This window comes from Aegilops tauschii, chromosome 7 (genome assembly GCF_002575655.3).
Source record: "Aegilops tauschii subsp. strangulata cultivar AL8/78 chromosome 7, Aet v6.0, whole genome shotgun sequence".
In the NCBI taxonomy this organism is placed as follows: Eukaryota; Viridiplantae; Streptophyta; class Magnoliopsida; order Poales; family Poaceae; genus Aegilops; species Aegilops tauschii.
The window spans coordinates 631,666,738-631,692,771 of NC_053041.3; positions in this window are offsets into that span (position 1 = coordinate 631,666,738).

A 26,034-nucleotide genomic window follows, 5' to 3' on the forward strand; every position below is an offset into this window, starting at 1 on the left:
AAGTATGAACCAATTGCTCGGCTTGTCATCGGGGTTGTGCATGATTTGAATGCTTTGTGTGGTGAAGATGGAGCATAGCCAGACTATATGATTTTGTAGGGATGAGCTTTCTTTGGCTATGTTATTTTGATAAGACATAATTGCTTGGTTAGTATGCTTGAAGTATTATTGTTTTAATGTCAAATGATAGACTATTGCTTTGAATCACTCGTGTCCTAATATTCATGCCATGATTAGATTATGTGATCAAGATTATGCTAGGTAGCATTCCACATCAAAAATTATCTTTTTTATCATTTACCTACTCGAGGACGAGCAGGAATTAAGCTTGGGGATGCTGATACGTCTCCGTCGTATCTATAATTTTTGATTGTTCCATGCCAATATTATACAACTTTCATATACTTTTCGCAACTATTTATACTATTTTTGGGACTAACATATTGATGCAGTGCCTAGTGCCAGTTCCTGTTTGTTGCATGTTTTATGTTTCGCAGAAATCCCATATCAAACGGAGTCCAAACAGGATAAAACGGACGAAGAATATTTTTGGAATATTTGTGAAATATGGGAAGAAGAATCAACGTGAGACGGTGCCCGAGGGGGCCACGAGGCAGGGGCGCGCCTGCCCCCCTGGGTGCGCCCCTGACCCTCGTGGGCCCCCCGTAAGGCAGTTGCTGCTCTTCTTTGGCCGCAAGAAAGCTAATTTTCAGAGAAAAATCTGGGCGAAGGTTTCAATCCAATCGGAGTTACGGATCTTCGGATATATAAGAAACCATGAAAGGGCAGAATCCCAGAACGCAGAAACAAAGAGAGACAGAGAGACAGAGAGACAGATCCAATCTCGGAGGGGCTCTCGTCCCTCCCATGCCATGGAGACTAAGGACCAGAGGGTAAACCCTTCTCCCGTCTAGGGAGGAGGTCAAGGAAGAAGAAGAAGAAGGAGGGGGGCTCTCCCCTCCTCGCTTCCGGTGGTGCCGGAGTGCCACCGGGGGCCATCATCATCACCGCAATCTTCACCAACAACTTCACCACTATCATCACCAACTGTTCCCCCCTCTATGCAGCGGTGTAACCCCTCTTTTACCCACTGTAATCTCTACTTAAACATGGTGCTCAACGCTATATATTATTTCCCAATGATGTATGGCTATCCTATGATGTTTGAGTAGATCCGTTTTGTCCTGTGGGTTAATTGATGATCGTGATTGGTTTGAGTTGCATGTTTTATTATTGGTGCTGTCCTATGGTGCTCTCCGTGTCGCGCAAGTATGAGGGATCCCTGCTGTAGGGTTTGCAATATTCTCATGATTAGCTTATGGTGGGTGGCGTGAGTTACAGAAGCATATACCCAAGTAAGTAGGTTGTTTGCGTATGGGAATAAAGAGGACTTGATACTTTAATGCTATGGTTGGGTTTTACCTTAATGATCTTTAGTAGTTGCGGATGCTTGCTAGAGTTCCAATCATAAGTGCATATGATCCAAGTAGAGAAAGTATGTTAGCTTATGCCTCTCCCTTAAATAAAATTGCAATAGTGATTACCGGTCTAGTTATCGATTGCCTAGGGACAAATAACTTTCTCGTAACAAAAATTTCTCTACTAAAACTAATTTAGTTGTGTCTTTATTTAAACTGCCCCTACTTTTTATTTAGGCGCTCTTTATATTCTTGCAAACCTATCCAACAACGCCTACAGAGTACTTCTAGTTTCATACTTGTTCTAGGTAAAGCAAACGTTAAGCGTGCGTAGAGCTGTATCGGTGGTCGATAGAACTTGAGGGAATATTTGTTCGACCTTTAGCTCCTCGTTGGGTTCGACACTCTTACTTATCGAAAGAGGCTACAATTTATCCCCTATACTTGTGGGTTATCAAATCTTGCCATGATGTTTTAAAGATGTTCTACTGGTTTCCAGCTGTTGCTTAGTAATCATGTTTTGTAGTGCTTGACATGTAGTTCAATGCCATGCCCTTGGTTTTCATTTACCTTATCATCGTCGTAACTTTCTTAACTATTTGTGTATGCTATTAGAAAGGGAAATTCGATACAACCAATGCGCAAAACCTTCCGTCTTTCCTATGAAAACAACTTCCCCTTGGATAGAATAGTTAGCCAACATGAATTCCTGCTTATTGTCCTTCCTACCCATAAGTGAGAGCAAGGCCGAAGTAGAGCATAGAGCGTCGATCAACCCCCTCTCGCCCGACCAACTCCGGTAACTTCGACATGAGTGGGGACGTCATTCAACCCCCTCTCGCCCGACCAACTCTCGAGTCCACCCAAACCGGGACTGAAAAAGCATTTTCGAGGCCACCCCAAACGGGAACAAGTCTAGATATATTGAGGCCACCCAAACCCTGAAAGTATAACCCCGGCCCTTAACTTCGACATGAGGGGGGACGTCGGACATGCATGAGAGAGGCGGTCTGCAACTAATCCATTGCTCATATATGCATATGATTCCTTGTTGTGATATTAGCTAGGTCTATGTTTGCCACTAATATATCCACCTCTCATGTTTGTTATATTAATTTCTATGTTGTAATATTTACAGAAACTATGGACAGAGACTTAGAACAAGAAGAGTTGTTGGGGGATATAATCCGCGACGGAGGTGATGTCTCGTCGTTTCTCAATGACACCGATGGTCAGGAAGGAGAGGATGACGGCTCTGGTAGTCCAGCAATGGAGGAGGAAGGAGATCATGACGGCTCCGGTGACTGAATGGCGGAGTAAGAAGACCATGATGACGGCTCCGGTGACCGAACGAAGGAGGGAGCTGTTGCAAAGTCCAGTGAGGTATATATATTAATTAAGCCCGTGCTGACTAATTGATGCATTAATTTTTTTGGTATGTACATATATTAATGCTTCTTTCTTCTTTTATAGCCCTCCGGATCGAGCCAAACTTCCCTAAAGAGACAAGGCCCGAAAAAAAGGTTGCGCCAGGATGAAAGGTTCACGATCACAGAAATCGTGGACGATGGCCAATCGATTGAACCCAAGCGGACCAAGGAAGCATTTGTTGGTCAGTGCGGAACTATTGTTAGGGACAACATCCCGATCAGCATCCAGCAATGGAATAAGAGTAAGAACGACCCTGAAGTTTCTTATGTCCAGGATAGACAGAAAGATGATCTTTGGACCTCGCTGAAGGCAAATTTCACCCTACCGCCAGAGGAAGATCCAAGTAAGCCAATTATAGAGCCAATGGTCAAGGCGTTTGCTCTTAATAAGATGGTAGATCTATTCAGGAACTGGAAGAAAGAGTTGAACAAGTTTTTCGACAAAGGGGAGACTCCAGAATTCACCGATCTATATGAGAAGATAAGAGATCACTGGCCCGCATTTGTGGCCTATAAGAAATAAGATAAGAGTAAGAAAAGGTTAGAGACAAACAAGAAAAGTGTTGCAAAGAAGAAGTATCAGCATCACACGGGGTCAGGTGGCTACCATAGAGCCCGACCGTTGTGGGACAAAGCTGAGCAAGACCTGCTTGCTAAAGGGGTCCAACCAGCGATATTGAACTGGCCAGACCGTTCAAGGACTTGGTTCTTTGGGGTTGGGGGAACTTTGGACCCAGAAACAGGGGAGTGTCGTTAGAAGGACGAGCAACTTGCAATACCCATCAAGATGCTTCAGCAATATATTAGCGCAGCACAGAAAGGGACATTCATTACCGACAGAGAGAAGGACAAGCTAACTGAGGCCCTCAGGAATCCTGAGCACCCTGGACGAACACGTGGCACACCAGGCTTCGTCCCGCGGGTGGTTGGGTTTCCCGGCGTAGGCGGTTACATAAGCGGAGAGAGAAAGAGGAAAGCGGAGCTGAGCTCAATGCAGAAGCTCAATGCAAGAATATCAAAGCTAGAGGAACTTGCAGCTGCCGGCCAACCATCTCAGCGGCACGAAGCTACCTCAGAAGCTACCCTACCATCTCAGCGGAGAAGCAGCGTGGCTTCCACAAAGCTCGTTCAGCCTGATTTCACGGCTCCTCGCTACCCCGTGGATACTATCACGGAGGCTCAACATTGCGAGCTTATGACGAAATGGCAGAACCTGACTTTGAAGGCGGCTGTGGGCTCTGTTGCACCTCCTCAAGTTGACAGAACTTTTCATTGTCGTCCGATTCCAGATGGCTATGCTGTCGTGACAGTGGATGAAATAATGGAGGGATTTAGGAGCTGGAGCTTGACCACCCTACAGGTGAAGGGTTGAATCAGCTCGTTTATGCTTTGAGGAGTAGATGTCTATGGAGGAAGGAGTACATCAAGCTTCCAAACAGGACGCGTCGTCCTCCTCCTCCTTCGGCGAGTCAGGGCACTCTTCCTCCTCCTCCTCCTTCTCCTCTGGAGAGTGATCAGGGCACTCCGCCTCCTTCTCCGCCTCCTCCAGCGCGTGAGAGCACTCCGCCTCCTCCGGCGCATCGAAGCACTCCACCTCCTCCTCCGCCTCGTCAGCAACGGCGGAAGACAGACGCTGCCGCTACTCTAGCTTATTGCTCCCACTTGCATCTAGACTGAGATTTAGAGTCATCTAGATTAGTGTCAAAACTTGCATCGACGTAACCCTTTACGACGAACCTTTTGTCACTTCCATAATCGAGAAACATATCCTTATTCCACTAAGGATAATTTTGACCGCTGTCCAGTGATCTACTCCTAGATCACTATTGTACTCCCTTGCCAAAATTAGTGTAGGGTATACAATAGATCTGGTACACAGCATGGCATACTTTATAGAACCTATGGCCAAGGCATAGGGAATGACTTTCATTCTCTTTCTATCTTCTGCCGTGGTCGGGCTTTGAGTCTTACTCAATTTCACACCTTGTAACACAGGCAAGAACTCTTTCTTTGACTGTTCTATTTTGAACTACTTCAAAATCTTGTTAAGGTATGTACTCATTGAAAAAACTTATCAAGCGTCTTGATCTATCTCTATAGATCTTGATGCTCAATATGTAAGCAGCTTCATCGAGGTCTTTCTTTGAAAAACTCCTTTCAAACACTCCTTTATGCTTTGCAGAATAATTCTACATTATTTCCGATCAACAATGTGTCATTCACATATACTTATCAGAAATGTTGTAGTGCTCCCACTCACTTTCTTGTAAATACAGGCTTCACCGCAAGTCTGTATAAAACTATATCCTTTGATCAACTTATCAAAGCGTATATTCCAACTCCGAGATGCTTGCACCAGTCGATAGATGGATCGCTGCAGCTTACATATTTTGGTAGCACTTTTAGGATTGAAAAAATCTCCTGGTTGCATCATATACAACTCTTCTTTAATAAATCCATTAAGGAATGCAGTTTTGTTTATCCATTTGCCAGATTTCATAAAATGCGGCCATTGCTAACATGATTCGGACAGACTTAAGCATCGCTGCGAGTGAGAAAATCTCATCGTATTCAACACTTTGAACTTTGTCAAGAACCTTTTTCCGACAAGTCTAGCTTTGTAGATAGTCACACTACTATCAGCGTCCGTCTTCCTCTTGAAGATCCATTTATTTTTTATGGCTCGCCGATCATTGGGCAAGTCAATCAAAGTCCATACTTGTTCTCATACATGGATCCCATCTCAGATTTCATGGCCTCAATCCATTTTGCGGAATCTGGGCTCACCATCGCTTCTTCATAGTTCGTAGGTTCGTCATGGTCTAGGAACATAACCACCAGAACAGGATTACCGTACCACTCTGGTGCGGATCTTACTCTGGTTTACCTACGAGGTTTGGTAGCAACTTGATCTGAAGTTACATGATCATCATCATTAACTTCCTCACTAATTGGTGTAGGAGTCACAGGAACAGATTTCTGTGATAAACTACTTTCCAATAAGGGAGCAGGTACAGTTACCTCATCAAGTTCTACTTTCCTCCCACTCACTTCTTTCGAGAGAAACTCCTTCTCTAGAAAGGATCCATTCTTAACAACGAATGTCTTGCCTTTGGATATGTGATAGAAGGTGTTCCCAAATGTCTCCTTTGGGTATCCTATGAAGACACATTTCTCCGATTTGGGTTTGAGCTTATCAGGATGAAACCTTTTCACATAAGCATCGCAACCCCAAACTTTAAGAAACGACAACTTTGGTTTCTTGCCAAACCACAGTTCATAAGATGTCGTCTCAACGGATTTAGATGGTACCCTATTTAACGTGAATGCAGCTGTCTCTAATGCATAACCCCAAAACGATAGTGGTAGATCGGTAAGAGACATCATATATCGCACCATATCTAATAAAGTACGGTTACGATGTTCGGACACACCATTACACCGTGGTGTTCCAGGTGGCGTGAGTAGTGAAACTATTTCACATTATTTTAACTGAAGGCCAAACTCGTAACTCAAATACTCTTCTCCACGATCAGATCGTAGAAACTTTTATTTTCTTGTTACGATGATTTTCTGCTTCACTCTGAAATTATATGAACTTTTCAAATGTTTCAGACTTCTGTTTCATTAAGTAGATATACCCATATCTGCTCAAATCATCTGTGAAGGTCAGACAATAATGATGCCTGCTACGAGCCTCAATATTCATCGGACCACATACATCTGTATGTATGATTTCTAACAAATCTGTTGCTCTATCCATAGTTCCGGAGGACGGCGTTTTAGTCATCTTGTCCATGAGGAACGGTTCGCAAGCATGAAGCGATTCATAATCAAGTGATTCCAAAATCCCATCAGTATGGAGTTTCTTCATTCGCTTTACACCAATATGACCTAAACGGCAGTGCCACAAATAAGTTGCACTATCATTATTAACTTTGCATCTTTTGGCTTCATTATTATGAATATGTGTATCACTACGATCGAGATCCAACAAACCATTTTATTGGGTGTATGACCATAGGAGGTTTTATTCGTGTAAACAGAACAACAATTATTCTCTAATTTAAATGAATAACCGTATTGCAACAAACATGATCAAATCATATTCATGCTCAACGCAAACACCAAATAACACTTATTTAGTTTCAACACTAATCCCGAAAGTATAGGGAGTGTGCGATGATGATCATATCAATCTTGGAACTTCTTCCAACACACATCGTCACCTTGCCTTTTACTAGTCTCTGTTTATTCTGCAACTCCCGTTTCGAGTTACTACTCTTAGCAACTGAACCAGTATCAAATACCGAGGGGTTGCTATAAACACTAGTAAAGTACACATCAATAACATGTATATCCAATATACCTTTGTTCACTTTGCCATCCTTCTTATCCACCAAATAGTTGGGTTAGTTCCGCTTCCAGTGACCAGTCCCTTTGCAGTAGAAGCACTTAGTCTCAGGCTTAGGACCAGACTTAGGCTTCTTCACTTGAGCAGCAACTTGCTTGCCGTTCTTCTTGAAGTTCCCCTTCTTCCCTTTGCCCTTTTCTTGAAACTAGTTGTCTCGTCAACCATCAACACTTGATGTTTTTCTTGATTTCTACCTTCGTCGATTTCAGCATCACGAAGAGCTCGGGAATTACTTTCGTCATCCCGTGCATACTATAGTTCATCACGAAGTTCTACCAACTTGGTGATGGTGACTAGAGAATTCTGTCAATCACTATTTTATCTGGAAGATTAACTCCCACTTGATTCAAGCGATTGTAGTACCCAGACAATCTGAGCACATGCTCACTGCTTGAGCTATTCTCCTCCATCTTTTAGCTATAGAACTTGTTGGAGACTTCATATCTCTCAATTCGGGTATTTGCTTGAAATATTAACTTCAACTCCTGGAACATCTCAAATGGTCCATGACGTTCAAAACGTCTTTGAAGTCCCGATTCTAAGCCGTTAAGCATGGTGCACTAAACTATCAAGTAGTCATCATATTGAGCTAGCCAAACGTTCATAACGTCTGCATCTGCTCCTGCAATAGGTCTGTCACCTAGCGGTGCATCAAGGACATAATTCTTCCGTGCAGCAATGAGGATAATCCTCAGATCATGGATCCAATCCGCATCTTTGCTACTAACATCTTTCAACATACTTTTTTCTCTAGGAACATATCAAAAATAAACACAGGGAAGCAACAACGCGAGCTATTGATCTACAACATAATTTGCAAAATACTATCAGGACTAAGTTCATGATAAATTTAAGTTCAATTAATCATATTACTTAAGAACTCCCACTTAGATAGACATCCCTCTAATCCTCTAAGTGATCACGTGATCCATATCAACTAAACCATGTCCGATCATCACGTGAGATGGAGTAGTTTCAACGGTGAACATCACTATGTTGATCATATCTACTATATGATTCACGCTCGACCTTTCGGTCTCCATGTTCCGAGGCCATATCTGCATATGCTAGGCTCATCAAGTTTAACCTGAGTATTACACGTGTGCAACTGTTTTGCACCCGTTGTATTTGAACGTAGAGCCTATCACACCCGATCATCACGTGGTGTCTCAGCACGAAGAACTTTCGCAATGGTGCATACTCAGGGAGAACACTTTGATCTTGAAATTTTAGTGAGAGATCATCTTATAATGCTACCGTCAATCAAAGCAAGATAAGATGCATAAAAGATTAACATCACATGCAATCAATATAAGTGATATGATATGGCCATCATCATCTTGTGCTTGTGATCTCCATCTCGAAGCACCGTCATGATCACCATCGTCACCGGCGCAACACCTTGATCTCCATCGTAGCATCGTTGTCGTCTCGCCAACGATTGCTTTTACGACTATCGCAACCGCTTAGTGATAAAGTAAAACAATTACATGGCGATTGCATTGCATACAATAAAGCGACCACCATATGGCTCCTCCAGTTGCCGATAACTCGGTTACAAAACATGATCATCTCATACAATAAAATATAGCATCATGTCTTGACCATATCACATCACAACATGCCCTGCAAAAACAAGTTAGACGTCCTCTACTTTGTTGTTGCAAGTTTTACGTGGCTGCTACGGGCTTAGCAAGAACCGTTCTTACCTACGCATCAAAACCACAACGATAGTTTGTCAAGTTGGTGCTGTTTTAACCTTCGCAAGGACCGGGCGTAGCCACACTCGGTTCAACTAAAGTGAGAGAGACAGAAACCCGCCAGTCACCTTTAAGCATCGAGTGCTCGCAACGGTGAAACCAGTCTCGCGTAAGCGTACGCGTAATGTCGGTCCGGGCCGCTTCATCTCACAATACCGCCGAACCAAAGTATGACATGCTGGTAAGCAGTATGACTTATATCGCCCACAACTCACTTGTGTTCTACTCGTGCATATAACATCAACGCATAAAACCAGGCTCGGATGCCACTGATGGGGAACGTAGTAATTTCAAAAAAATTCCTACGCACACGCAAGATCATGGTGATGCATAGCAACGAGAGGGGAGAGTGTTGTCTACGTACCCTCGTAGACCGATAGCGGAAGCGTTTAACACAACGCGGTTGATGTAGTCGTACGTCTTCACGATCCGACCGATCAAGTACCGAACGTACGACACCTCCGAGTTCAGCACACGTTCAGCTCGATGACGTCCCTCGAACTCCGATCCAGCCGAGTGTTGAGGGAGAGTTTCGTCAACACGACGGCATGGTGACAATGTTGATGTTCTACCGACGCAGGGCTTCGCCTAAGCACCGCTACGATATTATCGAGGTGTAATATTGTGGAGGGGAGCACCGCACACGGCTAAAAGATCGTTGATCAATTGTGTGTCCATGGGGTGCCCCCCTGCCCCCGTATATAAAGGAGCAAGGGGGAGGCCGCCGGCCAAGGAGGAGGGCGCGCCAAGGGGGGAGTCCTACTCCCACCCTTTCCTTGTTGGAATAGGAGAAGGGAAGGGAGAAGGAGAAAGAAGGAAGGGGGCGCCCCCTTTCCATAGTCCATGGGGAGGGGTGCGGCCATCCTTTGGGGCCTTTCTCTCCTTTCCCGTATGGCCCATTAAGGCCCAAAACGAATTCCCGTAACTCTCCGGTACTCCGAAAAATACCCGAATCACTCGGAACCTTTCCGAAGTCCGAATATAGTCGTCCAATATATCGATCTCTACGTCGCGGCCATTTCGAGACTCCTCGTCATGTCCCCGATCTCATCCGGGACTCCGAACTCTCCTTCGGTACATCAAAACACATAAACTCATAATATAACCGTCATCGTAACATTAAGCGTGCGGACCCTACGGGTTCGAGAACTATGTAGACATGACCGAGACACCTCTACGGTCAATAACCAATAGCGGAACCTGGATGCTCGTATTGGTTCCCACATATTCTACGAAGATCTTTATCGGTCAGACCGCATAACAACATACGTTGTTCCCTTTGTCATCGGTATGTTACTTGCCCGAGATTCGATCGTCGGTATCTTAATACCTAGTTCAATCTCGTTACCGGCAAGTCTCTTTACTCGTTCCGTAATACATCATCCCGCGATACCGAGTGATGTGCATTACCGAGTGGGCCCAGAGATACCTCTTCGACAATCGGAGTGACAAATCCTAATCTCGAAATACGCCAACCCAACAACCTTTGGAAGCACCTGTAGAGCACCTTTATAATCACCCAGTTACGTTGTGACATTTGGTAGCACACAAAGTGTTCCGACGGTAAACGGGAGTTGCATAATCTCATAGTCATAGGAACATGTATAAGTCATGAAGAAAGCAATAGCAACATGCTAAACGATCGAGTGCTAAGCTAACGGAATGGGTCAAGTCAATCACGTCATTCTCCTAATGAGGTGATCCCGTTAATCAAATGACAACTCATGTCTATGGCTAGGAAACATAACCATCTTTGATTAATGAGCTAGTCAAGTAGAGGCATACTAGTGACACTCTGTTTGTCTCTGTATTCACACATGTATTGTGTTTCAGGTTAATACAATTCTAGCATGAATAATAAACATTTATCATGATATAAGGAAATAAATAATAACTTTATTATTGCCTCTAGGGCATATTTCCTTCACCTCGTAGGAGTAAAACTTCCTTACGGTTACGCGGGGAAGATAAGCAGATACCTAGACTCAGCGAAGCAGAAGTTCAGCGGGATGAAGTCTCACGACTATCACGTGCTGATGACGCAGATACTTCCAGTTGCAATCCGTCGGATCATGGACGCGCACGTCCATGAAACGCTATTTGGCCTATGCAACTTTTTCAACGTCATCTCTTGGAAGTCGGTTGGCGTGAGGCCACTCAGAAGGCTATAGGAAGAGATCGTGGTGATACTATGCGAGCTTGAGATGTACTTCCCGCCCGCATTCTTCGACGTTATGGTGCATCTGCTGGTCCATATCGTGGAGGATATCATCCAACTCGGGCCGATGTTCCTGCACAGCATGATGCCGTTCGAAAGGATGAATGGTGTCATCAAAGGATACGTTCGCAACATGTCACGTCCAGAGGGAAGCATAGCCAGGGGCTTTCTGACCAAAGAGTGCATCTCCTACTGCACGAATTATCTAGGCATCGAGAACCCCGTTGGTCTGCCCGTCAATAGGCACCTCGACAGGCTCGCTAGATGGGGTCACCGTGAGGGTCGCCGCGAAATGCATGTCGACTTCGATGGTCGACTCGTCGACTTTGAAAGAGCAAACCTAGTCGCGCTACAACACATAGACGTGGTCGATCCTTGGGTGGTAGAGCACAAAACCTTTATTGAGAAGACGTACAATGACCGAGGCCAACAGAGGACGGACGGAGATATAATCAAAGAGCACAACTCATGTTTCACGCGTTGGTTCAAGCAGAAGCTTCTGTCGTACCCTTTACATGAGGATTCTTCCGCGGAAGAACAACTCATATTCGCCTTGTCATAGGGCGCCGAGCACAACCTGATGACGTATGAGGCGTACGATATCAACGGCTACACATTCTACACCGAGGACAAGGACATGAAGAGCGATGGTTATCAGAACTCCGGGGTAACGATGGAATCCTACACCGGTAACGACAAGGACAGATACTACAGAAGGATCGAGGAGATCTGGGAGCTGAGCTGTCACGACCGGTTTTCCAATAAAAATATTTATTGAGAAACCGATCCTTATAATGGACCAGTAGAGAAAAAATCTTTCTTACTGGTAGACAATTTCTTGATCACAAAAGAAAAACCAGGAGTACTAAATATAATACAAGGTTGAGCGGAGACTGCTCAACAATTTATTACAAGCACGCCGATATTAAACATAAAGGCGGATATGGTGGCATAACTACTGACTCGAAAAAAAAGTGGTGGATATGTCACAGCGAAGTGGTTGACATGACTCCTGAATCTAACAGCTCATCGAGCGTCGGAGTGAGGCTCGAGGATTCTTATTGTGGGTGGCGGAAGCGTATATAATACAAGTGACCAAAATCCAGGATCGGACGGGACTGACTGGGACTCCTCTAGGCGTCGGACTCACTATCAAACTCTTCATCCATGAGATCGCCTTCGTCAACATCTGGCCAAATCAACAAGCCAGGTGAGTACTATGAAAGTACTCGCAAGACAGTTTGGACATAAGATATAACAAATGTAAACATGATACATATGAACAGATTAATATTGCGCACTCAGACAATGAGATAGCAATGCATGGGAAATAACAAGGAAGTCGGGCGGTAGTCCTCCCGAAATCCCAATGTAATATTGAAGGCCAATAGAGTGTCTGAATGAATCCTCGGAAGGATACAAAAAGAATAAAATAACAATGCCGCGGTCGGGCGTCAAGGCGACACCGCATAAAGGGCTTCTAATGGAATATAAATGACAGTGCATCCACAGTCGGACGTCTGAGCGACATCACGAAAAGGGCTTATATCAAAAGTAAATAACGAGTGTGCCATAGTCGGATGTCTGAGCGACATCACATAAAGGGCTTATGTCAAAAGTAAATAACGAATGTGCCACAGTCGGACGTCTGAGCGACATCTCATAAAGGGCTTATATTGAAAGTAAATGACGAGGGTGCCACAGTTGGACGTCTAAGCGACATCACATAAAGGGCTTATATTTCATAACTCAATATTTCAGTAGCTCATGAATTTAAATCATTTCAAGGGAATACTCAGGTACGAGATAAATAAAAGGTTAGTCCATCCACAGGAATAACGTTCAACCGAGTTTACCACTCAAGCTTGTTCACCGGGGATTTCCCACGGAAACTGACACGGGGACTGACATGGATATGGATATGCTGGCCACGGTCTTTGACCTTGGAGACGATGACTCGGAAGGATTTGACTCTGCAGAGTTTGTACTATTTACCCACAGCTAACGGATTTCAGTAGTCACAGGGGACTAGTTCCGTTTACGGTGTTTTAGGAGAAACACATCTAACCAGTACACACCCATTCAACATTCCGATGCCAGGAATCACCCTCGGCAACGTTCAAGAAAAACTTTGTGATGGGGAGGCTACAACCTCGCGTAGCATGGGATCAAATTTATACCGCGCGCTCTAAGGGGTGCCCCCCTCTCGGTCCCAACCGGAAACACCCATGCCCCCTGACCGGATGACTGGCTTTAATCCAGGGCCATGGAACCCTCATCCCGGCCCCTCTATTTGGTGTGTACAAGGAAAGAGGTTAGCAACTTACTAAACCATATTCTTGGCAGAAAACATGTGGCAGCATGAAAGGGGAAGAACGGTAACGTGGCTCAGTCCACGTTAACGTCGGAGTTTATCGGATGACGTAAGACTGGCATGCTACAGCAATACCATCTTACTACCTTTCATGTCACCACATGATCAGGTCATCTCTCATCAAAGATCACAGTAACTTCGAAGCACACTGCTAGTTGCCTTGCAAGCAACATAATACTCACCGATGCTCATATGCCATGCACAAACCATTCAAGCAAACATGCAAAACACTCATCATATCAAAGGTTCAAACATGCTTGCCTGGTTCGGAGAAGTCGGAGTCTAGCTCGGCGAAGTTCGCGGCTCCGTCACCTCCTCCGGAACCTACGGTATAACGAAACCGTATACTAACGTGAAAACCGTTGCGTGTATAAAAATTGTTCCAAATTTTTTCCAAATAAATACTATAAAAATATAGACAAAAATATAAGACAGACAGAAAAAGAATCAATCAAAAAGCATCTTCTGTTAAAAAGATATAAGGGTTTTAGTCCAAGGACTAATCTGTGATGAAACAGAAAAGAACCAGGGACTTGTTTGAAAACCCAGAAAACGCTTCGGTAAGAAATACGTTAGCCCAGAGAGAAAACACATTTTGCCCGAAGGCGCTTTCAGAAAACGGTTCGAAGGAGAAAGGAGAGAGGCTGACGGGGGGGTCCCACCCGTCAGTTTCAAAACTTCCAACGGAGCTCGCCGGCGCCCGAAGACTGCGGTGGTCGCCGGCGTTGAACCACGGCGAGGCAGAGTGATCAGAGGCTACCTACGGGTTCAGGGTGTTCTTCCGCGTCGGTGGGTGGTGGACTTGACCGTCGGAGAGCACCACGTCGATGGCGACACTATCTCCGGCGGACGGTGGTTCGGGCGATGGTGGAACTCTCCGGTGGGTGCTGCAAGCTTCAAATTGATGCGCGGGTCAGAAGGGTGGATGCACTAGGAGACTACTGGCATGAGCTGAGAGGTAGGGGTGCACGCACGGGGGTGAATCGAGCTGGGTCCCGAAGCGGGTCGAGGCGGCCGGAGTTGGGGAAGAAGACTCCCTCGGGGCTCTTCCAGTGGCTTGGCGTGGTACTGGTGGTGTGTAGAGGTGGTGCGGGGTCGAGTTCGAGCTCGGGGCCTCCTTTTATAGGCGATCCGAGGGCGTGGCTGTGAACGGGATAACGCCGGCGAGAAATTACGGCGAGGCAGAGGTTGGGCAGGGGGTTTAGGTGGCTAGGCTTCATCGTGGAGGATCACTGGTGCCGTTCCTCCGCTAAACCTCGGTCGGTCTAGGTGTAATACGCCGGTCCTCGACGGAACGGCCGTACGGGCACCAATTCACGACGACGGACCTGCAGCGTGCACGGGTGAGTGGATGGCCACGCGGTGGCCTCTGGTGGCTTGGGCGGCGCTGGACGACGCCGTCCAACGCTGCGCCTCTCTGGCAGCCGCAAAGGGCGCTGCTGCCATCGCTCACGGGGAGGCGCACCTCCACCAGCTCGTCGCCGACGCCCGCAAGCTTCCAGGCGATCGAGCGGCGCAGGGATAAGAAGGCGGCACAGGGCGCACGGCGCCACCGCGGCTACTGGCGAGATCGAGAAGGGGTTCTGAAGAAAACGACAGCGGCCACTGAAACTGTATACTGAACTTCTGAACTTGACAGTAACAGGGTCCTTCAGGTGTTCGACGAAATGATTTGGCATGAAGAAAAAAAATTCTGGAGCTGGGGCTTGGTGAGGTGACCTCTCGATGCATCCAGAGGCTGCCTGAATTTTCTCAGATTTTTAGGAGGAGAAAACAAATGAATTTCATCAAATCTGACAAATATGGTCCAAACTTGCAGCAAGCACAATTTGAAATTTTTGAACTGGAGACCAGTGGATCTTCATCGATCTTGGTTGAGGGCTCTAAGGACTAGCCAGGGAAATTTGTTTGGAGGCAAAACTCAAAGGAGAAAAGGTAGTTCCTTTGTAAATCTCCAAGAGCCAAAGTAGAAGGCAGAAAATATTTTGATTAGAAATTTAAAGGAAACAAAATCATGGGGAAGTTCAACTTGCTGGATTTGAAGTTTATTTAGACACAAAGATGGGGCATGGCTTTTGGGAGGGGATTTCCACTCATGTCATGGCAAGAGGAGATTTTTGAGAGGGAAAAGATCACTCCAAATGCCATAGGGCTATTTAAAAAGATCTTCAAAAAATTTCCCAAATGAAAAACATTTGTGATGATGTCAACATAAGATGGAAAAACCTCCAAGGCCAAAGACCAACTCTTGGGTGAATCCAAACAAAATACTTGTCATAAAAGAAATTTTTTGAGAGGGAGAGTTCTTTAGAAGAAAATTTTAAATAACCTCCCTCAAATCAAATAAAAGTTTGAAAAGGCCAAATAAAATTTTTGGGTGTCACATGAGCTACGCTGGAGAGAAGGTCCCGATGTTCCGTGTCAGATGGGCCAAGAGCATCATAAAAGAAGACCGGTATTTCACCACCATGGTTATACCCGAAGCCAAATCCAAGACCGCAGGCGCGAACGTCACCGCGAAAAATGAGCCATGGGTACTGGCTTCCCATGTGGACTAATGCTTCTTCATTACCGACCCGTCAAAGCCCAGTCGTGTTGTCGTGAGGAGAGGCAAAAGGAAGATCATCGGAATGGATGGAGTCGCCAATGAGCAAGACTTCGACAAGTACAGCGATCCGAAGATGGTACATGACGACGATGATGAAGTATCAGCATACACCACAAGAAGAAGCAGGACCACCCTACCTAAAGGACGTCCGTTCAAGAGAAGAACTCCATTTACGAAAAATAAGGGCAAGAAGATTGTGAACAGATAGCTAGCTAATATCGATTGTATTTAAATTGTAGCCTTCATTTCTCGATTGTATTTCATGGGCACTTTTTGAACTCATGAATATTTTTAAATTTCATGGACACTAGATCTCGATCCCCCTCCATCTCGATCGCTATCCCACCTCGCCAGATCCGGTCCCCCTCGCCGCTGAGCACCCCCCGCACCCTCTACCCCGCTCCACCGGCCGCCGTCGCTGACCCCCCGCACCCTTCCCCGCTCCACCGCCGCCGACGACCCACCGCATCCTCCCCTGCTCCACCGCCGTCGCCGACCCCCCGCACCCTCCCCGGCCCGCTAAACCGCCGCCGATTTTTTTCATATTCATAAATATTTTCAAATAACAAATTCGATTATATTTTAAAAAAATTTATTACTGTTTTTTTAAAAAATTATTACTGTTTCATATTCATATTCATTTTCTAAAAAATTATTAGATGCAACAAAAAATAATAATAATAAGATTACTAATGGCGCACCTCTGGCTGGTGCGCCATTGCTATATAAAAAATAGTTTACTAATGGCGCACCGATCGTGGGTGCGCCATTGCTATATAAAAAACCATTCTAATGGCGCACCGCTTCGGGATGCGCCATTAGTAAGTTTCCCCCTATAGCTAATTCCTCCCTCTCCCTCGCCAGTTCCCCTTCGTCCCTCTCCCTCGCACCAGTTCCTCTCCGTCCGCTCGCAATCCGCGCCCCCGCCGCCTCCCTCTCCCCATCCTCCCCTTCCTCCCCTCTGACCCCACCCCACTCTCGCCGGAGCAGCGCCGCAGGGCCGACACCAACCTCGCCCTCGCCCGCGCGCGCCGCAATCTCCGCCTCGCCGAGTCCGGAGCTGCTCATGGAGGAGACGTGGCTGGAGGCGCTCTCCGGGGAGGTGCCCGTCTACCCGCCGCCCTCGAGCGCCAGTTCGTCGCCCTCGAGCGCCTGCACGCCAAGGTGCCCGTCTACCCGCCGCCCCACCTCGTCTTCCACGCGCTCCACTATGCTGTTAGGGTTAAGATTTTTTTAGTCCCCGCCCCCGACTCTGCTGCTGAAATTAGCGTTGAAATCGAGGTAAAATCACTGTTGAACTGGGTATAAAATCACTACTGTTGAAATTCAAATTTAAACTTGAAAATGAAAATTGAATTGGAGAATTAAATCACTGTTTTTTAGTCCCCATTTCTGAACCTATGCTAACCTTGCAAGCAGCATAACAGGCAATGTACTCCAAAATACTATAAGAACTGGAGTAAAAGATGACTGCATCTCACAGAATATAAGAAATGGGGACTCTTGGCTAAGTATGGCAATGCCACAGAGTATAAGAAGTACTCCTGCATCTTACACAATGATAGGTCTAATTTATGCTACTCAACGAAAGAAGAAGAAAAATGCACTGGACATACACTGAAGAAAAATGCACTGTATCATCGGGTAATTGTCCATGGTTTATACCTGAAAATAAGTTTATCTCACGGCATGAATGTAAGTATATGTTCCGCATTCATGGGCTATCTACCCAAGGTAAACCTAGAAAATGAGTTATATCCAGGACAAGCCACTGTCAATTAACACTCTATACACTGCCAACTGTATTTAGTTAACATTACACTGCCACTGCTATTCAGCACAAACGTTTGATCATCTCACTCTACTTACTGTCAATTGACACTGTATAACTGTCAGCTCCATTCACTAGCAGCAGCCAGCACTTCTGAATCTAATCTTTCTTGGGAAAGCTCGGCTACTTGTTGTTAGTCATTCACTAAAAGATCCTCAACAGACTGCATGCATCTAGTATTAAATTTCTTGGACGGATCATCTCTTTTAGCAAAGGACTGTAATAATTAACTAACTGAAAATTTGACATTCTGGACTATGCTTGGCTCTGGTTTTGTGAAATCTCATCTCTTTTCTACTGCCATGACTAGTCATGAATTTTATTTTACTTTCCCCACTTTATAACATTCAGAAATTTTTTACTAGCTCAAGCTTCTCCTTTGCACTTTATCACTTCAATCTGCTGCTACCTCAAGCTTCTCGTTTACACTTGTGCCAAGTAACATTTTTTCCTTGTATAATTATATGGTGGTTGACTGAGCTGCTACTTTTTCCTTGTAGAAGATCGCAGGTCGAGTGGGAGGGATCCAGTTGCGACGACACCGAATCACCAGCAAGGCAGCTGCCTAGAATAATAGGTTGACTCACCTATATATACTACTATCTTGCATCTCTCTCTTGTTTCTTCTTCTACTACAATACAAAGAGAGTCATTTCAGTTACTTGTCTTGGTGTGTGGTGTGGCTGTTTATTGTTCAACACCAGCAGCTAGCTCTATTTAGGTCCAGTAGAAACGACATGGCTCTCCAATTTTTAAGTAATCTTGCATATGTTAGAAACTACATATATGGTCTCCGGTTTTCTTACCTCTGCTCTGAAACACCAACGCATCAACAAAAGAAGATGGCATTTTTGTTACGCTTTCAGTTCGTGTCAGCAGGGAGATATAATGTTTTAAAATCTTTCTGGTTATATTGGAGTTAGGTTTTTTCAATATGAGCAGCAGTGACTTGGATATACCTTATGGAGTTGTAATAGTTCGTCTTGGTGCTTAGGTGCATTTTCTTTGTGTAACTTGGTTTAAAAATGTGATTTGGTCTTTTGTGGCATTTGGATGCCTAAATCCCATTTTCTTAATCATATTGCTTGGAAACTTTTGGTTATCTCCTCTCAGTGATGAGATAATTTATATGTACTGCACTTTTTTCATAATTAGGTAATAACGTTGGTTACAGTTTTGGTAGTTCAAACGGGATGTATCTCATTTTGTAGACAAATTATTTTCTGGAATATCATATATTCAAATTTGTAATGAATGATGGCTTCTACCTGAATTAGTAGACTCTGTGGTGTTAGTTTGTTCTAAATACAGTAAGATAATTTTAACAACTGTAGAATATGTTGAGACTAGCAACTTTTTTGTGACATCAACCAACAGTCCTGTCACTGGGTTATCCTATTTTTTATTTTTAATTACTAACTTAAGTTTGAGTAAACAGTGGCAGTGAAGTCCTCATAATAATCAGGCAGATGTTAACTTTCTGATGTCCCCAGAAGTTAACTAAGATTGTGGTGCTAGTAGAGGCACATTGTGGCCTTTTCATCCATATGAAAGTAGAGGCAAATTGTGGTGCTAGTTTGCTGGGTTTTGTCTCCGACCGTCATGTCGTGATGATTTTGCAGGTACCCCGAGAGGCCCTTGAGTTTGCCGGAATGTCGATTAACTTCCGTTCCGGCAAATTCGGGTACTCCATATGTCCTATTTTCAGCAAAGGTCATGCTGAAATTTCCGTGAATTTTAGCATGACTTTGCTAAAAATAGGACATATGGGGTACTTGCGACTAATGCATGGGTCGGGGTATCTTAGTACTTAATTAAGTAGGATCAATTGCCCTTTATTCTTGCTTCATTAAACCATAGGTGGCAATAGAGCCAAGTGATTAGGCCCAAATGATGAAAGCTTAGGCTTTTAGGGTGCCTTGGCGTCGACAAACCCTAAATGATAAAAGCTTAGCTTTTAGGATTCCTCTCGGTGTCGACAAACCCTAAATGATGAGACCATGATCTTGTTCCTTGACAATAACCAACTTTTTGACCAAACTTTTTTCCTATTTAGAGCGAAACATGCCCACAATGATGAGGCTCGCGGTTCGCGCGGCAAGCAATTCTGGGAGCTGTCCCAGGAGCTGGAGGAAGAACCTCACCGCTATCAGGACGATGCCGCGGAAGACACCGATCCTGACTACACAACCCCTAGTGGGGTCGGGAATGTAACCACTGATGGTGCCGCCGAGGATGCCACCACTGATGATGGCGGCGCACGCACAGATGGCAGCCAACCGAAGAGGAAACGGAAGGACTGGCGCCCGAACGTGCTCGGCACCGTCAAGGAGGAATTTACTGAAGTGAACTCCGACGGGCATCCAACGGCGCCCAAACAAGTAGTCAAGGGGTACTCGGTTCAGCTCGGGTGCATTCTCCGGAGCACCGTCTCGATCAACACCGAGAACCTAAGGCATAAGGACCGAGGGAATTTGCGCAGCCTCCACTTCACGAAGCTGCACGGTAACAAAGGAGCTTACCACGGATCCGAAGACCAAGGCCTTTGAGAAAGTTCTGGTAAGGAATACACCCCCGCGTAATTAGCTACATATATGGTTGCATTCTAGTTAATGAAGACAAATTTCTAAATGGTTCACATTCCTTCCGCAGGAGGCTGAAAGCAGTAGCGCGGGGTCGTCTCAGAGCTCCCCTATCGACACCCCTTTAAATAGGGCGTATAACGCAATGAAAAACAAGGATAAGCTCAGTAAGCCGTCGTCAGCTGGTCGTGTGGCCGGCAAAGGCTTGTCCACAAAATGGTCGTCATACTATACCGCTGGGGGGCGAAAGGAGAAAAAGACCAGCTCGGAAAGCTAGTCGCGCAAGGTTCAAGAACTCATGGCACAAGTGGCGCGGATTCCGGAGATTGTCCAAGAGCAAGTGCAACAACAACTGGGAACGACGCTCACCGCCATGGTGCCTACCTTGATTCAGGGGCTGACGACGTGGATTGCGGGCGGCCAACAGGGGCCTCCCCCGGTTCCCAGCTTCACGGCCAGCAACTCGCACAACGCGCAGGCGGCGCCATTGGTGTCTCCGGCGGAGGCGTTATTCGTGTCTCCAGCGCCGGCACGGGCATTGGAGCTTAATGCACCCGGGTGTACACCGGCCGGCACCTCGCCAGCAAGCGGCCCCTCCGTCAGTTGCACGCCCGCCGTTGGCGGTGCCTCGACATTAGCCGAGCTCGACGGCATCATGGTAACTAAGCCTCTCGGCCGATGACTTCATCTCCTTGCCTTTGACTGGGCATCACTGACGCCCTACATGTTTTCGCAGGGCGCCGCCGACGTTCCTTGCACTCTCCTGCACTTCGTGGGCAGCGAGTTGGTCGATGTCGCCAAGGGCATAATCGTTCAACCGGGCAACCGCGTGTTCCACGGTAATCCGATGCCACCCAGCTTGTATAGGGTTGAACTGGTTCGGGTGCTGCCAGGCTGCGACGAGTTGTTACCTCCGATTCGACCCGCTGGGGCCGACGAAGATGATGTGATGACCCTTAGCGCCTGCGTAAGCTGGCCCCTGCTTTGGCCGAAGAGCCAGATTCGTTTGGGGGCGGCGAACACCACCCCACAGACAAGACCGCGAGTCGTGCCAGCGCCAAGCCATGGCAAGAACGCCGCAACGCTACCGGACATGCCGGACATCCCTATGGCACAGGATCCGGACATGCATATGGCACAGGATCCAGACGACGACGACAACGACGGCGGTACATTTTCCAACGTCGATAAGTACTTTGCCGAACATGGGTATGGTGACGAGTTCTGCGGGCCTCCTTCTCAAGAACCCAACCCTGAAAAAGACGACCGCGATCTAGCTGGTACGCCGGAGAAACCCAATTGCAACAGGCTTTGTCTGGCGTTCAGTTCTCAGGAGACGCCTCCAGCTGCCGCCTTCACCGAGCCTCAGATAGCTGAGGTGCGAAATATTATCAGCCCCAACACGCTCTAGAAGGCGGTCTGTGAGCAGAACTCGATCCCGTTACAGCAGATCAGGAAGAAGGGACGGAAACGAAAGACTAACAAGGGCGCCAGTGCGAGCCAGCGGGCACCGAGTACGATCCGTGCTCAGGACGGGCCACCTTCACCTAAGGATATCTCGAGGAGGGTGCATGTGGCGGGTAGGGCGATGCTACCGACAAATATGCTCAATGCTGCAACCGGTGCTATGCGGAGTCTGCATGACAGTGTTCTTTCTTTGGAGAAGCGGCGTCTCAGAGAGAATGATGTGGCATACCCGGTTTTCGTGGCCAAGGTGCCAGAGGGCAAGGGCTTTGTGGATAGCGCCGTCGGGGGTACGATCGTCCTGCGGTTTGATGACATCTTTGCTATGCTTAACCTTCATCCGCTGCACTACACCTTCGTTCGGCTGTTTTCGCTGAGTATGGAGATGCGGATCATTAGAGACAAGACCCCGTATATTGTGATAGTCGACCCCTTCTACATGCGTGCCAAGACCTTGGGCAGCGCTGGGGACCGGCAAGTTGCGAGTTCACACCTCGAAGGCGTCATTCTGGCAAACCCAGATAAGGATAACTTCCTCGTGCCTTACTTTCCCGCGTAAGTCATCTCCTAACCGCCCCGTAACATATGATTTCTTAGATTTCGATCGTTCTTTTTTTTCTAACATTCCGTGTTCTGTGCAGTGACACACATTGCACACTCATCCTCTTAAGCCCGAAATATTCCATGGCCACATATTTCGACCCGGACCGTGACTCCAAGATAGACTACACAAATATCAAGAAAGTTCTTGATGATGCTCTCCCCGGCTACGCCGCATCTGGAGGCACCTTTAAGAGACCAGCTCGTAGGTACGGCAGGCACGTGTTCACCCACAATACGACGTTCCCCTGCGTCAAGCAGCCGCCTGGCGGTCAGAAGGATGCCTACTACGCCCTCCATCACATGCGGGCGATCGTACGGGACCATAATCACCTTCTGCTACCAAATAATCTCAAAGATTGGGCCGCAAGCTTGGCGGCAATCCAGGACGCGGACATCCGACAAGAATTCTTTCGCATCTAGTCGGAGTTTGCAGAAATCATCCATCAAGATGTCCTTCGTACCTCGGGGCAGTTCTACCTCAAATTTCAACCGTCCAACAGTGAGATAGACACAACGCTACAAATGCAGGCTGACAACGCCCGCGACTTCATGACCATCACGACAGACGGCGACTTCATCCACGCTCCGGTCCCATGAGTCGAGTCGAAAGTAGTGATGCTATGTGTAGTTCTGAAACATTGATTAGCTCATGTTGTAATTAAACTTTAATGAACTTGTATGTCTCTTTGGTTTGGACAGTCGTTCAACTTAGATGTAATCGATGCTATTTATTAGTAGGACCATGAATCATGCTATTAATGTCTTGCTTTTCTCTTCCGATCCTTTTGTTACATACTTATATATTGCTTATGTATTGTCTGTTGTTTGGCTAGTGCATAGAGATGCCGTCGTATGTCGTGTACAAGGGTAAGGTTCCCGGAGTCTACGATGACTGGGAGGAGTGTCGGAGACAGGTTCACCGTTTCAGCGGTAACAGTTACAAAGGATACACCACCAGGGCAGAGGCGGAATCTAGATAAGCGCGCTATCTAGCAGGAGAGAGGAGGGAGCGTTGGAGGAACCGGACGAAGACCAGTTTCATCGCGATGATGCTCATCGTGATGACCGCAGCTCTCTTCTATGTGATGGTAGTTTAGATGATCGATATCGACTTGTAATGTGAAGACAAACTCGCTACTCGCGGTCTCGAGACTTGTAATGTTCTATCTTTGTTCGGTCTTTTGAATTCGGAGACTAATATGATGAATTGTATTCGGAGACTAATCTTCTATTGTATTCGATGAATCTGCTGTTGCTGTGTGGTGCTGTTTATATTCTGTCCAATAATATATTTTGTAATCTGTGCAAATATCAGAAAAGAAAAGAAAAAATAATCCCTAATATACATACTAATGGCGCATCACCCCAACGTGCGCCATTAGTATGCCAAAGGATACTAATGGCGCATCACACCAACATGCGCCATAAGTATGCCAAAGGATACTAATGGCGCATCACCCCAACGTGCGCCATTAGTATGCCAAAGGATACTAATGGCGCATCACCCCGCAGTGCGCCATTAGTATGGCAAAGCACATGGGTAAATATGGCCCCCTGGGAGGCATACTAATGGCGCGCCGTGGCCTATACTAATGGCGCACTGCCTGGTGCGCCATTAGTATACTAGATACTAATGGCGCACCAGTGGTGCGCCATTAGTAAAAAATACTAGTGGCGCACCAGTACTGCACCATTAGTAGGCAAAACTGGTGCGCCACTAGTAGGCCTTTTCCTAGTAGTGCCACTGTCCGGTGCGAATTCCTCGAGAGGGATAACAAAGCCAAAATGGCCGATCTCGACAAGGCCAAACAAGAGGCGAGAGAAGCACGGTCCGAGTCTAGAGCGGCTCGGTAGGAGATCCGTGTCAGTGTACAAAAGTAGGGGCTCTCCTTTTGACCCATTTACTTGTGCACGGGCAGTCAGAGCCGCGCGCCACGGCCGCACGTAGCAGGGCAAAGGAGGGAAGCCGGACAGAAGCCGAAGCACAAGACGACCAAGACCAAACACACAAAAGAGCAAGAGGGCGAAGTGGACTCCCCCAGCAAGGCCCTTGTCGGGGCGGCCTCCGCGACCCCGGCAAGGGCCTTGGCGGGGCAACTTGCCCAACGCCAGCAGAGCGAGCCACCCTTGAGCCCAAAGGTTCCAAGCATCGCCAATAGCTGTATTGGAACCAAGGCTCGGGAGGCACCTCTGTGGTGGCATGCAGATCTTCGTCAAGACTATAAACATATGAGATCAGATGAGGACCAGAAGACGGTGACCCTCGGCGGGATCCCGGCCGAGGGAATCCACAAGACCCCCGGCAAGCGCCTTGCCGAAGACGACCGCAACACCGCGGCAAGACCCTTGCCGGGCCCCTGGCAAGGCCCTTGTCGAGGACATCAGCGGGGCCACAGCCAGGCATGCACCAGCCAAGACTCCACCGCCATTCGCATGCAGCTGTCAGCCCAACCAGCTGGGCAGGCACCTGCGTGGCAACACGCGGCTTCCAGGCCAACTCAGCAAGCACCTGCGTGGTGGCATATAGATCTTCGTGAAGACCCTACCACCATGCCACCTCAGCTGCCTGCCTGCCTGCATGGCGCCACATGCATCGCTGGCCGGGCGCATGTCGAAGCGAGGGGAGGCGGCGACGGACGGGACGGGCTCCGTTCCCGTCCCCGATAAAGCCAGGGGACACCTAAGCGATGCATTAAATGCGTCTTGTCCTGTAACACGGACGATAAGCTCGCAGCACTGTAGACCTTTCCACCTCCTGTGTGCCACTGTGGCAGCCCCTTTCAACTATAAAAGGAGGCCCATGGCGTACTGGAGAGGGATTCGGCTCTTTTGGACTATGCAGCCACCGTAGCTAGTTCGAGAGCTCAAGAACTCTCTCAGTACATCCACCAAAGCAGGACTAGGGTATTACGCATCCTCGCGGCCCGAAACTGGGTAAACGATCCTTGTGTTGACTGTTAATCCTGCTCTTCTCACAACCCCGCGCCCCGGCAACCGTAGTAGGGATTCTTGTGATCCCATAGGTGTCGTTTCCCACCGACATCTTTGGTGCGCCAGGTAGGGGCGCAATTGTGAGAATCTAGTTTAGCAACCAGCTTAGCAGTTCCTCGTGGCCATGGTTTCTAAGGAAGGAGACGGCTAAGAGGATGGCGCCGCCTGCATACACGAAGGGCGCCAGTTTGGCGACAAGAAAGCTAAGTCATGCAAAACTTTAGGTACTCCTTTTTATATAAGGTTATTCCCCTCGGAGATCTTGTTCTTTGTATGGAAAACCTACACGCAAAGGGGCCCTCCCGCGATTGGCAACGCCCTTGTTCTGTTTCGAGTCTGCT